Below are 16,154 nucleotides of genomic sequence, written 5' to 3'. Positions count from 1 at the left end.
CTGAAGTGCCTCTCAAATATCTGAGATTCCACTTCACACTTGTCCAATGATCAGTACCACGATTCACCATGTACCTATTGACAACTATCATTTCTTATGCAATGTCTAGTCTAGTGCGCACTATGGCAAACATAAGACTTCCTATTGCTAATGAGTATGGTACATGAGACATCCATGTCTTCTCTTCTTTTGTGCTAGGGCACCATTGAGAAGACAATTTAATATGAACACGAAATGAAGAACTAACTGATTGTGCTTTCTGCATATTGAAGCATTGCAGAACCTTCTCCACATAAGTTTTCTTTGACAACCATAATTTCTTGTTGTTTTTGTCTCTATGTATCCTCATTCCAAGAATCTGATTTGCACTACCTAAGTCCTTCATGTCTCAAACTCCCTAGCAAGATGAGTTTTCAAATGGATGATTTTATACATGTCAGGACTTGCTACCAACATATCATCAACATACAGTAGTTGAATAATAAAACTACCATCATCATAGCTTTAAACATAGGCACAATGATCAGCCTCACATCTACTAAAACCCAAACTCAACATGAAGGAATCAAATCACTTGTACCAACACCTTGGTGCCTGTTTCAAACCATACAATGATTTTCTCAGCCTACAAACAAGATTATCTTTGCCTCTTTCCTCAAAACCTTCGAGCTGTTGCATATAAATCTCCTCAGAGAAATCACCATGCAAGAAGGTTGTTTTTACATCTAACTATTCTAACTCCAAATCAAGATTAGAAACAAGACCTAAAACAACTCTAATAGTACTTAACCATACAATAGGTGAAAAAATTTCATCAAAATCAATACCAAATTTCTGTGCATACCCCTTGGCCACTAACTGAGCTTTACATCTCTCCAAATTATCATTTAAATCTCTCTTCAACTTGAAGACCCACTTGTTCCCAATATCTTTTCTCCCCTTAGGCAATGTCACAAGCTCCCGTGTATTTTTCTTATGTAGAGCTTCCATCTCCTCTTCCATAGCAACTCTCCATTTGCTTGCACATTCATCTTCACAAGCCTCCTAATATGAACTAGGTTCACCAACATCAGTAAGTAATGCATAAGTAGAATTACAAGTAAATAGGTGATGATTCACCCTGTGGCTCAATTGGTTGTTGTTGTTTTGGTCGATCTTCATCTAGTTGCTCTGCATCAAGTTGTTCTTCATCAAGCACATCTAGATGATCATCACGTTTTTCAACTTCTATTGGAATAACTTCCATACCTTGTTGTTCTTTACCTCTTTGCATTGAATTTTCATTAAAATACACATCTCGACTAACAATAATCTTGTGGACAACAGTTTCCCACAATCTATACCCCTTTGTACCTTCTACATAGCCAAGAAAAATACATTTTGTGGACTTCTTGTCCAACTTATTTCTATTTTCTTTAGGAATATGTACATAAGCATAGCAACCAAAAATATGGAGGAATGAGTATTCAATTGATTTACCTTTCCATATTTCTTCTAGAATTCTATTATCAAGAGCAATAGTTGGAGATCTATTGATCAGGAAACAAGTTGTATTTACAGCCTCACCCTAAATTTTTTGCTCCAAACCAATAGTACTCAACATGCATCTAGCTTGCTCCATGATTGTACAGTTCATGCATTTAGCAACACCATTTTGTTGTGGTGTCCTAGTAACCGTCAATTGCCTTGCTATTCCATGCTCACTACAAAATTGATTAAATTTTGCTGAACAAAACTCACCTTTGTTATCATTTCTAAGATATTTTATTATCTTACCTTTCTGATTTTCTACTAGAGCTCTAAACCTCTTAACACAAGAAAACACTTCAGATTTCTTCTTGGGAAGATAAATCCACACCTTACGGGAATAATCATCTATAAATGAAACAAAATGTGATAAACCTCCAATAGATGTTACAAGAGCTTCCCAAGTATCTGAATGAATTAGATCTAATACATCTTTTCTTTTGGTAGTTTTCTAGAAAAACTCAGTCTATTATGTTTTCCAAACAAACAATGTTCACAAAAACTTAAATCTTTAAATTTTGCACCTGAGAGAAGATTTCTATCTAGCAGTACCTTGAGACCTCATTCACTCATATGGCCTAGCCTTTGATGCCAGGTTGATAATGAGTCCATCTCTGCATTAGATACCACAACAACCTCTCCAATGTTAGTTTTTCCAACTAACCTATAGAGATTGTCAACCTTCTCTCCCTTTAGCACAACCAAAAATCCTTGTGTTACCTTGAGAAAACTATTTTCACCACGAATCGATAAACTTATTCATCAAGCACTCCATGTGAAAGTAATTTTTTGTTTAAACTAGGTACATGCCTAACATGCTGAATAGTTCTAATTACTCCATCGAACATCTTGATTCTCACCTCTCCTTCACCAACAACTTCACATGGGTTGGCATTTCCCATGTAGACCTACCACCATCATAAGACCGATAAGTAGAAAGCTAGTCTTTGTGTGGTGTCATATGAAAGGAAGCACCAGAATCAAGAATCCAAACATGAAGTAAAAAACTTCTCAAATTAGTACTTAATACCTCTCCATCTTCAAATGGTGTATGAACTTTCACAATGTTTGCCTCAAATGTAGGTGTACTAGGATTCTCATTGGTTGCTTTTGGCAGCCTGCAATCCTTCTTGACATGTCCATTCTTGCCATAGTTCCAACATTTCACCCCTTTTCGTCCCTTTGATTTGGACCTGGTTTGTCCATGCTCAGTATTTGTTCTTTCCTGATTTCTGCATCTTGCAACAAGGGCTTCATTAGAAGAAGATCCTTGAGATGTCTTCCGCCTTGAATCTTCAGAGATTAAAGCAACCACCACTTCTCCAAAGACCAACTTCCCACTTGGTGCAAAATTATTGAGAGCCATAACCAACTAATCCCAACTATCTCGCAAGGAGCAAACTAATATTGTTGTCTTATCTTCTTCATCCATTTTCACACCCACTGAAGCCAGTTTTCTTGTCAACATATTGAAATCATTCAGATGATCTATGACAGATGAATTGTCACGCATCCTCAAATTATACAACTGTCTCCTTAGAAGAATTTTGTTTGCTAATGACTTCATCTCATATAGCTTTGCAAGATTATTCCACAAGTCATGAGCATATTTCTCCTCTGTAATATTGAATAGAACTAAATCTGCTAGAGATAACAGGATTGTTGCTCCAGCCATGTTATCCATGGTATTCCAATCTCCCATGCTCATATTTGCAAGTTTTTATGATACTCCTTTAAGAGCTCTGTCACATCCATCCTTCAGCAACAAAGCTTGAGAGCTTTCATAGAGCAAAATTCGAACCATCAAACTTATGTACCTCAAATCTGGTAACACTATTTCCAGTCATTGCTTACTTCTAAAAACAAACAACTTCTACACAAATAACCTATGCTCTAATACCAATTGTGAGAAAAATAACAAATGCAGAAAATTTGTAAAGAAGAACAATAGCACATAAAATAGATTTATGTGGAAAAACCTGGTATAAATATACCAGTAAAAACACCATGGGCAAATTTTGTCTTTCGTATTGATTCTCGGGAATTACAGAGTTACAACAATCTCAAAATTGTACATCAAAACATGACTTCAAGCAGCCTAAAACAATCGAGTTACAGAGTCCTACTTGAATACAACTTACTAAATATAGTAAGTATGACTCGCACAACAGCATATAAAACACATGTCGAAATTACTATTTATAGAAAGTTTATTAACAGAAATGTCTATTTATAGTAAGTCTCAACAAAAATTTGCACCTCCCAGTAGGACGCCTTCGTTATGTCACCTAACAGCGAACGCCTAGCGGCATGCCTAGCAGCGTACTAGTGGACAATCCATGATGACGCAACCACTTCTAGCTAAGATATCCATGATGAGTCAACCACTGCTAGCTAAGAGTGCAATTTGGACTTCACATTCCAATAGTATCTTCAATATTCTTTCACTTGTCGTCAAATAAACAACTCTTAACAACTTCTATGGGCAATCTAAACCAGATTAGTGCAATGTACGAGAATGTCGATGGCTTTTGATTTCTCTTAATTGGTTGTTTGGATAGAGTTACCATGTTTGCATCAGTGTTTTGGAGGAGTTCATAACTTCCATAAAGGTGCTTATTATATTTTCTCTCCTTTCCTTAGGTGCTTTATGTATGGTTGTCAACTTGACTTCGGAAATTTATAAAGGGTTATCAAGTTAATATTGCACACCAATATGCCACTTAGTGTTAGGGCTTTGAGCACAACATGAAGACTTACAAAGTTTGGAATTGACCTTAAAAGTGCAGTTTCTAACTACTGTACACTGATTAATTAGTTTTCCTTTTATTTATACTAATACTCACAACCAACACAATTTATACATCTTTTCCTTCATTTGTTACCACTTTTGGTTCACTTCATAATCTCAATCCATATCTCTCCCCTCTCTCTCTCTCCCTCTCTTCCTCTTTCTAGACTTTTACATCTATATCTAGTTTTCTTTCCGTCTCTATCTCTACATATTTCTTCTTTCATTTATCTCTTTATATCTATATTATTCTATCACTATATCTCTCCCTTCATCTACAGTATATCATTTCATATCTCTCTCCCTGTTTCTGGGTCTTGTCTCCATCTCCATCTATATATCTTTACCTTCATTTCCAACTATTGACAAGAACATGATACATTGCGTCTCTTGTTTATTTGTTTATTTTATGTCATGTTTTGCTGGAATAGGATTTGATGTTATTACATTTGTCATAGAGGACTGTAATCGGTGTTGTCGTTGTATATGCTTTACTAAACATGCATACAAAATCTGGAAGTCTACACACGCAATGGACATGTTAAAAAGGCTTGAGAGGCTTTCAAAAAAATGCATATGTACAGGTATAAAGCCAGATTCAATATAGTTTGCTAAGAAATATAATCTGATGAAAAGAAATGATTTCAGTTTGTGCATAGAGTAGATTTTGTTGATGGGCATTAGAAACTATCAAGCAAATGCAATCAGTTGAAATAATTCCGAATTCCGGAAACCTATGACCGCATCCTCTCTACTCGTAGAGATGCCTACGAAATGAGGAATCACAGACAATAAGTGATTATGATGCTTCTTGAAACTCAATAATATCATTCTCTTCAAAAATTCATTTTTGAAAGATGCGAGGAGTATTTTTATCTTAAGTTGACACACTACTGCATAGAGGGGTGTTTTAAGACAATATTTAAGACATTTTTTGAGCATATTGTCTCAACTTGAGACAAAAAACAAATTTAGTATTGTCTTTAAAAATGTCTTTAACCGAGTGTCTTAAATTATCGTCTTTAAAATTGTCTCTATAAAGACAATTTAAAACATAAGTTTTTTTTGTCTTTGTAGAGACGATTTCACTTTCATCTCTTTAGAGACAAAGTTGAGATTTAAAGACATATTGTCTCTCTACAGACAATAGTTGGGATTAAAATCATATTGTCTCTCAAGAGACAATACATCTTTAGACCTCAACTATTGTCTCTCGAAAGACAATATAAAAAAATGTATTAAAAAAATAAACAATTTATTTTAATTATAGTTTTCAATCAAAATGTATTAAAAAAATAAACAATTTCTTTTAAATATTTTTTTGTGTAGGTTTCAACCTTCAATGTTTCCAAATAGCAAGAGAAGATTCAATGTAATTATTTTCGATATTTAATTTCTTACAAAACAATGAACAAAATACCATAACAAAATTATTATCAAAAAATACAATAATAATTATATTTATTTTCAATGTTTTGTATATTACATAATGATGTGATGTTTCTCCAGAGAATATTGGATACAGTAAATAGGAAATGGTAGCAGAGTCTTCACAGCAAAAGGTTACCGCAAGGTTCTTTACAGGAGGAGGTTGCAGTGTCTTCACAGAAACGCATAGTTTCCTTATGGCCACAAGCCAAATCCTTCAATACTACTAACTCCATGAACAATGGACATGGGCATCCACATTTTTGACAAGTATAGATGAACACAATAGAATCAAACTTCACATGACTAGATAGAGCCATTTTTAGCATCTTACAATCCATTTTTAGCAGCTTACAATCTTAGAGGAGGCTTTGGCTCAGTCTATAGTACATAAACCTTACATGGCCCCATTTCACTTGGAAAAGGCAATGAATATTTTTAACAGATCAATAAGACAGTTAATACAATGCACTCGACAATATAAATCCATCCGGTGTCTTTACCATGACTAAAGCCTGTGTGGTATGCCTTGGAAAACGTAATTACAAACTCCCCAGGCTCTTGTACAACCTTATAAACAGGAAATCTATCCTCACGTAATATTTTTGGTGGAAACATTATTGTTTTTCCTATCAACAAAATAAAAGCTGCATCCTCTCCTTCATGAATGGACATTTCTGCACCATACACATTTTCCATAAATACATTTTCAAAATCATAACCTGCATGCCCAGGAACACCATACCATGTCTTGGATGCACCACAATGGTGATAGTTAATGCTGCCATAGAAAGAGAAGAGTTAGACAATTTGATTTCTGAAAATATTGTAATTTTAAATTCATAATAGTGCTTGTCTTGTCAAATATGATGATCCTCAAAGAATAGAAACTAGTACAGATTTTATAAGAGACTTACCTATATAAATAGTGATCCTCAACATGCCATGCAAACATGCTAACGAGCATTCCAATGTAAAAGCATTGGGTCACTCACCCCCTGCACCAACCAGAATGGAATTTCAGTTGGAACTGCTGAAAACACAGCTCATATTCACTAGGATTAGACAAACTAACAAGGCTTACCGGAATTGGAGCTTCAAGTAGGTGCATAACAGATTTTGGAAGCCTCGAATATCCTGCATGCACCTCAAGAGAAACAAGGTATCAGTAGTCACATGTAGAAGAAGTTATAGACTTGTGGCATATGCTCTCGCACATTATAACCACATTGCTTGAATCACATATTAAAACTTAATTAAATTGACCTCTAAGTTCCACTTGCTGGTTCCTTGTGAATCATTTGCTAATCTTGAGAAGGCACTCCCTTCAACATCACATGCATACTCAACAAAGTTTTCTTTCCCTGAAGTTATCTCAAGCCAGAACTCTCGTTCAACAAATTTGGCAGGCAATCTTGCCGAAGTAGAAAATTTATGAGCAAATAGCTTATTTTCTATTTTCTCAAATTCATGGAAGGAGTATTTTCTGAAAAACAACACTTCCATATCATAAATTGCACGGTACATGACTACCATAACTTAAGAATTAAACCTTGTCTATTTTAAAAAACATATATATGGCTAATATTCCTATGTTCCACTCATATAGTACTTAATTTATTCTTCAGTATCCCATCTTGCAACTTTAAATGGCTGCACTCTAGTGGTGAACTTGAATCCAGATTTCTCCTTCATTAGAACCACTCCAGCAGGCACTACTGTAGACACTGGTGAAACAATCTTGCATATTCCTATAGCATGGCCAAGAGCAATTGCACAAAATAAAACCTTCTATATGATGCATTTATTGTGAAATAAAATCAAAAATAGAAAATCAGGAGATAACCAACCTGCCAAAGATCAACATGGAACTAGTTTTATAGAATTTGAGTTACAATCTTTAAAAGGAGGCCGGAAATGGTTTGTGTTCTGAAATAAGAGTTAACAAAAAATTCAAGCTTATATAGAGCCATACAGAGTTTCAACTTACATATAACTGCATCCTCTTCCATATGTAATGTTATTACAACTGATATACACAACAACCTTTGAGTAGAAATCAATATGAAGAAGAAGAAGAAGAAGAGTATCGCAATAGCAATAAGAACCAGAAGGTTTTCCAACTGAAACCATGGAGTTAAGAAAGGCAAACTATTAGAAGAAAAAGTATAGTTGATCTGAATGCAAAACCACCCACTTTCATGTTTGGGATAGTAGCATGGAAAATGGCAGTTTAAACTCAGTCCATAGCAAAGATTGAGATTTGAAAAGGTCAAAAGTTCAGGCCAAATTCCAGTCGTATAACTCAGAAAATACAATAAAGAATTTGGCATCTGTGCAAAACTAATTAAATTGTGCCACCAGCTAGGAGAGAGATCTACAGTTAAGCCACTCTACATCCACCTGATAACACTTCAGATTTGCCATTGCTTAGCCACAATAATCATACCCTTGTCGGGTGACAAAGGAGGGACTAAGTAACTGTATGCAAGTGACAAGTATTCTAGGCAGTCAACAAGGGTGCTTAATCATGCCTCAAATATGTGCCAAGTGCAAAATATATTTCAGTCAATCAATATCTGCTATTAGAAGATGGTGCCATTGGCATAATAGGCTATAACTAATATTGTCTGAAAAAGGTATCAGGATGTATTGAACAACGTATTGAACTTGTCAGGTATGAGATTATATTGTATACATTGCAAAACATTTTTTTTTCAGTCTTCTTCACCAACAGTTCCAAGATGATACTTATGTATTGTTTCAGTCAACTCAGTTTCCATAATGAATAGACAAGTCATAACAGCAAATATATATTATTTCAGTTAGTTTCAGTTATTCGTTTGATCATAAACAAAGTAGAAAACAAAAAACCAGAAAGGACAGTAATTTATTATTGAGAATATCACATAAACAAGGATTTAGGTCACTCCCAATCGAGATTTGAGGTGATTATGGAACTCCCTCTGGATACAGTTCCACAATTTCCCATTTTGGTGACTGCTTCACATTTCCTAGAATCCAAGTAAAAACTGAAAGGAAGGAAGTGCAGTATTGTACAAAGCTATATTATTGTTTGCAGTTTTTGTAGAGTTTGGAACAAGATAAGAATAAAGAAAAAGGAAAGAAAGAATTTAGTATTGTTTCTAAAGTAGAATAAAATTAAACTTCAAACAAAAAAATGTAATGTTTGACTTTAATTTATCCAAGTTTTCAATTTATTAAAGACTGACATAAAAAGACAAAAACTTTACAATACTCATGACTAGAGCGTTCAAGCTACAAAAACTGGAAACTTATGGTGATAAAGGCTCCAAACATTTTCTTCATATTCTGAGAATAATATATAGAAAGAAGTAAAGTGTTGGGACTTTCCAAGGACTTGGCCAGACTAACAAAATCTTTGTATGAGGTACACCTGGAACTTTATGGTTACAAAGGCTCCAAACATCTCTTCATATTCTGAAAACAATATATAGAAAGAACTAAAGTGTTGGGACTTGCCAAGGACTAGGCCAGACTACCAAAATCTTTGTCTGAGGCATGCCTGGAACTTTTGGTGACAGGCTCCAAACATTTCTTCATATCGTGAAAGAACTGAAGTGTGGGGACTCACCAAGAACATCAATTCAGATAAAGAGGCATTATTTTCTGTTTTTGGCCACAAACTTAGTCTATAATAGTAGGAAATTGTGCAATAACAGTAACAACCGGCAACAAATTTTGATGAAGTTTTCAATATTAGTTTCCAAGCTGAAAGAACTTTAGTTTGAAACGATTAAGCAATCAGCTAAAGAAAGTAGTGATATTTGACAAACTGAAAAGCTGATATGCTCAACTGAATTATACCATTCATTTACTCGTAGACATATATATAGTACTCAAGAATGATCCCTGTATATGTGGAAAACCTTGGCAAAGAGTTACAAGTCTTCAAGAAAGAGTATCCCCAAAGATAAACTCAAACATCCCACTTTGCAACTATAATTTAGACAAGAATCTAGAAGTCCAACTATAGTGGGTAAGTAGTTCCCATCAAATGCAATGAGCTCATGTGGTGAAACATATGGGTTTAAAAGTATAGACCCAAATTCAAACCCCTGGATAAAATTATGTGAAATTTGTGAGAAAGATTAATATGGAACAAGCAAAGAAAGAGCAACAAACAAAGATTGAATTCCACAAATGAGATAACAATCTCTACAGTTAGAGAACAAATTCAAACAAGATAATTTCTCTGCAAACAAGGCTGCAAACTTTCATTATTCCAAAATGTCTTCGTAAGGAGAAAGCTACAAATATATAGGCATTTATATGCCTAAAATAAAGGATTTGGGAATATTTTCCAAATCTCCATGTGAGATGGAAAAAAAAAGAGATATAATATACTCTTCCAAATCTCAACGTGAGATGGAGAAGAATAACAAATAAACTAATAAAACCATGATATACTAACTTATGCTAACCTCATAACAACTACGAAACTAACATTTTACTTTTCACGTTTCACTTTTTATTTTTGACACTTACATAGGATAAGAAACAAATAAAATTAATACTAAGCTAAGAACTTATATATATCCTATGCATACCCTATAAATCCTCATCAAAGATAGTAAGGATAGTGAGCAATGCAAGATACAGTCACATTGAAGAGACTTGTCAGAGAGGGGCAGTATGAACCAAAAGATAGTCATGTACAAAGATTATCTCAAGTCTGAATCAACAAAAACACAAGGTTGATAGTTATAGAAGCATAAGGAGTAACAGTGAGCATAAGGAGTAAGGAGTAACACTGACAGTCATAAGGTAGTGACAGTGAGCATAAGGAGTAAGGAGTAACAATGACAGTCTCACAGGGTAGTGACAGTGAGCATAAGGAGTAAAACTGTCAAAATAGTCATTATGTTTTGACACGACATAGGACAGTCTTAAAGGAGATGATTTTCAGAGGAGTAAACCCTAGGTAAAAGTGCAATCCATAGACTAAAGAAAGTTCTTGTTAGGGTAAAGGAAAGAGGTATGACAACATGGAGGCAGATAAAGGCTTTCAAGTCTTGTCAAGGGTTGGCCTTGTGAATGTAGCAGAGATCGGGTATAAACTAAGAACAACAATACTATATATGATAGTCCCAAGTGCAATCAACAACAACAGTTAAGAGAGCCGTTGATGGAGGAAAATGACTTTAAGACCTAAATGAAATCCTCAGGTAGAGGTAATGTAGCAGAATTGATTATCATTTCATTGGGACAAAATTTTAAAACTTAATTAGAAAAGTGATTTGATAGTAAGGATGATCATAGAGCAGTGATTAAAAGTTTTGACAGGATACAAATAGTTTGCAGAGACTTATAAGAAAACAATGCAATGAAGATAATAAAGTCCAATGTGAATGCCTTAAAGATCTAAAACAGACAAGGAAAGCAAACATACGTCATTTGTTTACTGTTTTCTTTCTCTTAACTCTCACAATAGTAGTAAAAGGTTTAAAGAGCAGTCAAAGACACAATATGACAGGCCATAGTAGCCATTGAGAAGACCAAGGGACTAGTGACAGTCCTATGTTGGTAGAAGACACTCACCCATGGCTATGATAGGCAAAGATCATTGACATTTGTGTCATCTTTTCATGTACCATTGTTTTCATTTATTTGGTTATCTTTAATTGTAGAAAATCTATAAAATCTAATGCACAGGGAGATAGTCGATGATGTGAGCATATTATATCTTATATAATGAATATATGGTGTTAGCAACCAGATATCTAGCTGTAGGAACATCATCATCTGCAGCCATCAATGTTATTGAAATAAGAATGAAACTTGTAGGCCACAAGATGCTGAATAAAGATTCATGTTGATGAATCATACCATGAAATATCCATGTGAATTACATATCTAAAATAAATAGAATTCTCTTGTAAATGTTCCCAATTTTAAATTTTAAATTACATATTTATATATAAAATTATAAAAAAAATATATAAATTCATTATGAAAGATTAAAGTCAATCCAAATGTATTTCAAAGTCAAAACCATAAAAAAAAATCTGCACAAGGAATACTCACATTTTAGAGGAGTTTTAGATGATAAGAGAAGTCAAATTATGAGATGAGATAGAAGTCCAAGTTCTTTTTTTTTAAATGTGAGTGTGCTGCCTGGTTGCTAGCCCGATAGGGTCAAAGTATACATTGTGTACTAAAGACCAAACATAAATCATATTTGTTTCCAAGCTTCTTGCTTACCTACCTAATGATGAGGAGTCCAACATTGACACGTGTTGCAACCAAAATGATATGTATATGCCAAGTATGTATTACAGTGGGAGTATGTATGGCGATGGATGTTCAACCAAATTGTTGTCTTTGGCATGAACCTTCAACTTATACCAAGTGCATAATCTTGCAGTGGGAATGATATTTTCAAAAAAATATTTAGATTTCTCAATCCTAAATTAGATAGACGTATCACACAGAGGGCAATTAAATTTGATTTTACGTGTTTTAGCCTTTTATCAGATATAGTTTTGATATCAATGATAAATATATGTTCTTGTCTAACAATGATAACTAATACAGTTTAGAGCAATCATATGTTGTTGCAATCAATAAAAGGGCAAAGACAATTTGGCCACAACCAACACAAAGCAGCATCCCATTCCAAATACAAGCCATGGAGTCAGTGGAAGATACGTTCCCACACAAGGACAGGGCACTTAACTGAAGGAGCTACTCTGTGTACATACATCTAAGAATACTTTTGCTAGCTTTAATAGAATAAGTAAAGCAGAAGTAAAGAAAATTAATGGACAATCTCAAACAATGAACACAGATAACAAAAAGAGAAAAATATTGATATTCCATCATTTTAAAAGGACAAGTGATAGTATAATAATGATAGAGAATGACAATCACTACCTCATGAAGCCAGAGATATAAGTGTGGCAAATCTAATAAGTGTCAAAATAACAGAGTGCTGACAGTCAATGATATTAGTTTCAGCAGCATGTTGACATTGATATCAAAGCAATAAATTGAAATAATGGAAGGTCTCTTCATCTGGCCAATATTGCTAAGGCTTCTTTCCCCAAGATTAATTTTGTTTCTTTCTTGGTTCTATTGGAAAGTCACTCTCCTCAAACCATCTCTGAATGCTCTTCCTATCATATGTAGCTTTATAAAAAAAAGTCACCAGATCTTTCATCATTTCGAGGAAATTGAGACAGACATAACAAGGCCTAGACAATAGGTTTGATGGAATACAATCTATACATCATCCCAAAGACAGCTTGAGCAACAGTTCATAATGATGAGGATAGTGAGAAGACAACTTATCTATGATAATCATCTTAGACAACAAAGCATGTCAAAAGGAGTTCCAAGTAGATAATCATGGCATTAAAGGATAGTGCAGAGCAGGTCAGAGATAGTAGAAAGAAAGGGCAAATGTTTCTTATGACAGTGAGCTTGAAAATGGAGTTAGAAGATAGATCTATACAAACACCCCAAGCACTATTGCCAATCATGTTAGGAGTGCAGTCTTTTCTTACATAAAATGAGGGATTATTGACAATTAAATAAAACGTACAATCCTCATCAAGAGGCAATAGAAAGGTACAACCCAAGGAAGAAATAGCATAGTCAATTCTTGCAAATTAAGTTCTTGACAGTGCCTTATGCCATATATTTGGAATGGAGGCCATTGAAAGAGTAAAGAGCCCAGCTATACTCACAAAAGGGTGCTGCCATTATAGTGATCCAGAAAGATTTCAGTCCAATCATATGGCTATGTCTGTAGAAAAGATTAAAAGAGGATTCCAAGAGCACTCTCAAGAAGCAAAGGAAGGGTGTGGAAGGACTCTACAAAGCAGTCAGTGAGAAATGATTTAAAGGACAGATAAGGAGAATCATAAAATATTGATGGACAATCTTTTGTCTTAGGTATAAAACAATCAACTAAGTAGCAGTCCACAGTACAAGGGACTTTGCAATCAAAATGGATCTCCAATGATTGCTTTTGACAGTAGCTGCTGCATATGAGCAAGGAACATGACAAAGGCTAGCATACTACATGAATAGTCTCCCCAAGAAACAACACATCATTGCCAACGTCCACAAGACAACGATGGCCTGTCTAAGGTAAGGTTTTGAATTCAAAGATATTACAATGACCAGGTTAAAGTACAAAAATGAGGTTCTGAAGACACAAAATGAGGCCATTGCATTGATCAGCGACAAAGAAGATGCTAATAGTGGATCAAAATAATAGTGTGATGGTGCCATAAAAACAGAAGATCATGGTGGCCTTGATTTTAGATGAGTTAACAATGAAATCAAACCTTATTTCAAGCTTCTATTAAAAAAAAATGAAATGAAAGTCTAAAGAATGAAAGCAAGGTATCCGTCAATCAAGAGGATGCCACAGTCCAAAGAGGGACTCTAATGCAGTTACAAATCAAAAAATGATAGTGTTTAATGAAGAAAAGAGGACTGCCCAAAGCTTCAAAGACAATAAGGTTTTCTCAATCCTCTTACAAAGTTAAGAAAAAAATAGTGTTCATTATAGTTTATAATAGTTTTAAAACAAATTCTGTACTATGTGATTGTTATAGTAAGCACTCAACAAGCACACTCATGCCAAAGCGAATTTTTTGAAATTAGATTTCTGTTCTCCAACAAGTATCAAAACTCTTGCATTTAACTTTGGTTGGTGCCCTCTTTTAACCAATGCATGTGATGTCTAACATATTCACCGAAATAATCAATCTTGGAGTCTATGCTAGAGAACTTCTCCAAGTAATATTCTCGGGATTCAAGCCAGATTCCCAAGATTTAAATCCTGTATTGGGATACAATCAAGAGAGATGGTGTGGGGCTCTCGAAAAGGAGGCAAATCCTTTGGTTGGTTCTAAAACCAGGTTGGGTTGATACAAATAGACAAATAGGCACCTACTCGGTATTAAACATAGCAATTTTAAAAAAACAATTTTAAATAATTTTCCGATTGATATATATAATTTTTGGGTTGATAAGAATAGACAGATAGGTTGGTATTTTACATTTTTTTTATGTATTCGTTTCCTCCTTCTCGGTGATCAAAGCTTTATATTAATAGGGTTGCTGATTACCCAGAATGGTATACAGAGCAGAGGTGGGCATTGAATCAATTGGTGGTAGATCCCCACTCAACCTTACGCTAAACACCCTTCCTGGAACCCAATCATGAATCATAATATGCATATAAGAATGCGGTTCAGGATTGCTGCTCCGAAGAACCAGAATAGCAGGGTAGGGGGTTTGCATGCCAGCAAGATAAACAACCTATTCTATGGTGGGAGTTTCCAATATTTGCTTCCTCCATAGAGAAACCGAGAAGTCCTGTGGTAAAACCATTCGACAAAATCAATCAGGATGGGAGTCGACTGATTGATGGGAAAGAGAGGAGGCAGAGCTTGCGGCTGGTGGTGAAGCGCCCTGGTGTTGCCCCTTAAAATAGCACATGATTTGGGTTTTTTTGGGGTAGCGAGACTTTTAAAGTTTTTCTTAGAGATCAAATAAAATCTCTTGTGCCCATGTACTTGACATTAACCATTAACCATTGTCCATGTTTATTCCAGTAAAAAACAGACAAAACGATTAAGAAAAAATAGATAAATAAAATCCTGCGAGTAAGGGCTTACCTGAGAAATCAAGAGCACGCACGAGAACTCCATTGAAAACAAGTTGTTATTGCTCCAACATGTTCGAGATCCTTTAACAGATTAGGGCAAGGGATAAAAAAAGTTCAACGCAGACGATACCCATCTAGAATGCCCACTTCTAAGGGTAGATAATTTTTTCAATTTAACAGATCCAAATACCAGAGCAAGGGATACCCACATTTAAAAAAAACCAAAAATATCTACAAGAGAAAATTATTACCTGTTTGCAGCATAGACCTGGATTTCTCAACTTGGACAGCTTGCAGCTCACTCTTAGAATGTTGAATGGCAATGCATGAGACGGGTTGAACAAGACGGGTAGGACATAGAAAAATCTTCCCGCCATAGAAAAATCTTCCCGCCTGCATCCCCATGATGTTGCCGCTGCTACCGCTAGTTTGTAATGGATGAAGCGGAAATTGCTACAGAATGGAGCGGTAGACTCTGAGTTGAGCACAGACTAATGGTCAAGTCCATATTGAATAAAAGTTTTATTGAGGAAAAGTGTTTTTTTATTGTCTTAATTTGAGACAATTAAAATATAAAAAATGTATTTAAGATAAAACTAATATTTGTCTTAAATTAATGTCTTAAATATCTCTATTGTGTAGTAGTGACACTCTTGATGGAGTATGTTAGAAAAAAAGTTGATGAAAAAACTTATGAAGTAACATTTTGGAATATGAAGGAGAGGGGTGGAAACAATT

General features: G+C 34.8%; 1 pseudogene; it reads right to left on the bottom strand.

Moving 5' to 3' along the window:
- Window positions 1-6,152: 6,152 nt before the first annotated feature.
- On the bottom strand, window positions 6,153-15,821 carry LOC131054882 (lysine-specific demethylase JMJ706-like; annotated as a pseudogene).
- Between the last annotated feature and the right edge of the window lie 333 nt (window positions 15,822-16,154).

This window comes from Cryptomeria japonica, chromosome 4 (genome assembly GCF_030272615.1).
Source record: "Cryptomeria japonica chromosome 4, Sugi_1.0, whole genome shotgun sequence".
Classification (NCBI taxonomy): domain Eukaryota; kingdom Viridiplantae; phylum Streptophyta; class Pinopsida; order Cupressales; family Cupressaceae; genus Cryptomeria; species Cryptomeria japonica.
The sequence above is the reverse complement of the archived record's forward strand: the minus strand, read 5'-3'. Positions and strand labels throughout refer to the sequence as shown.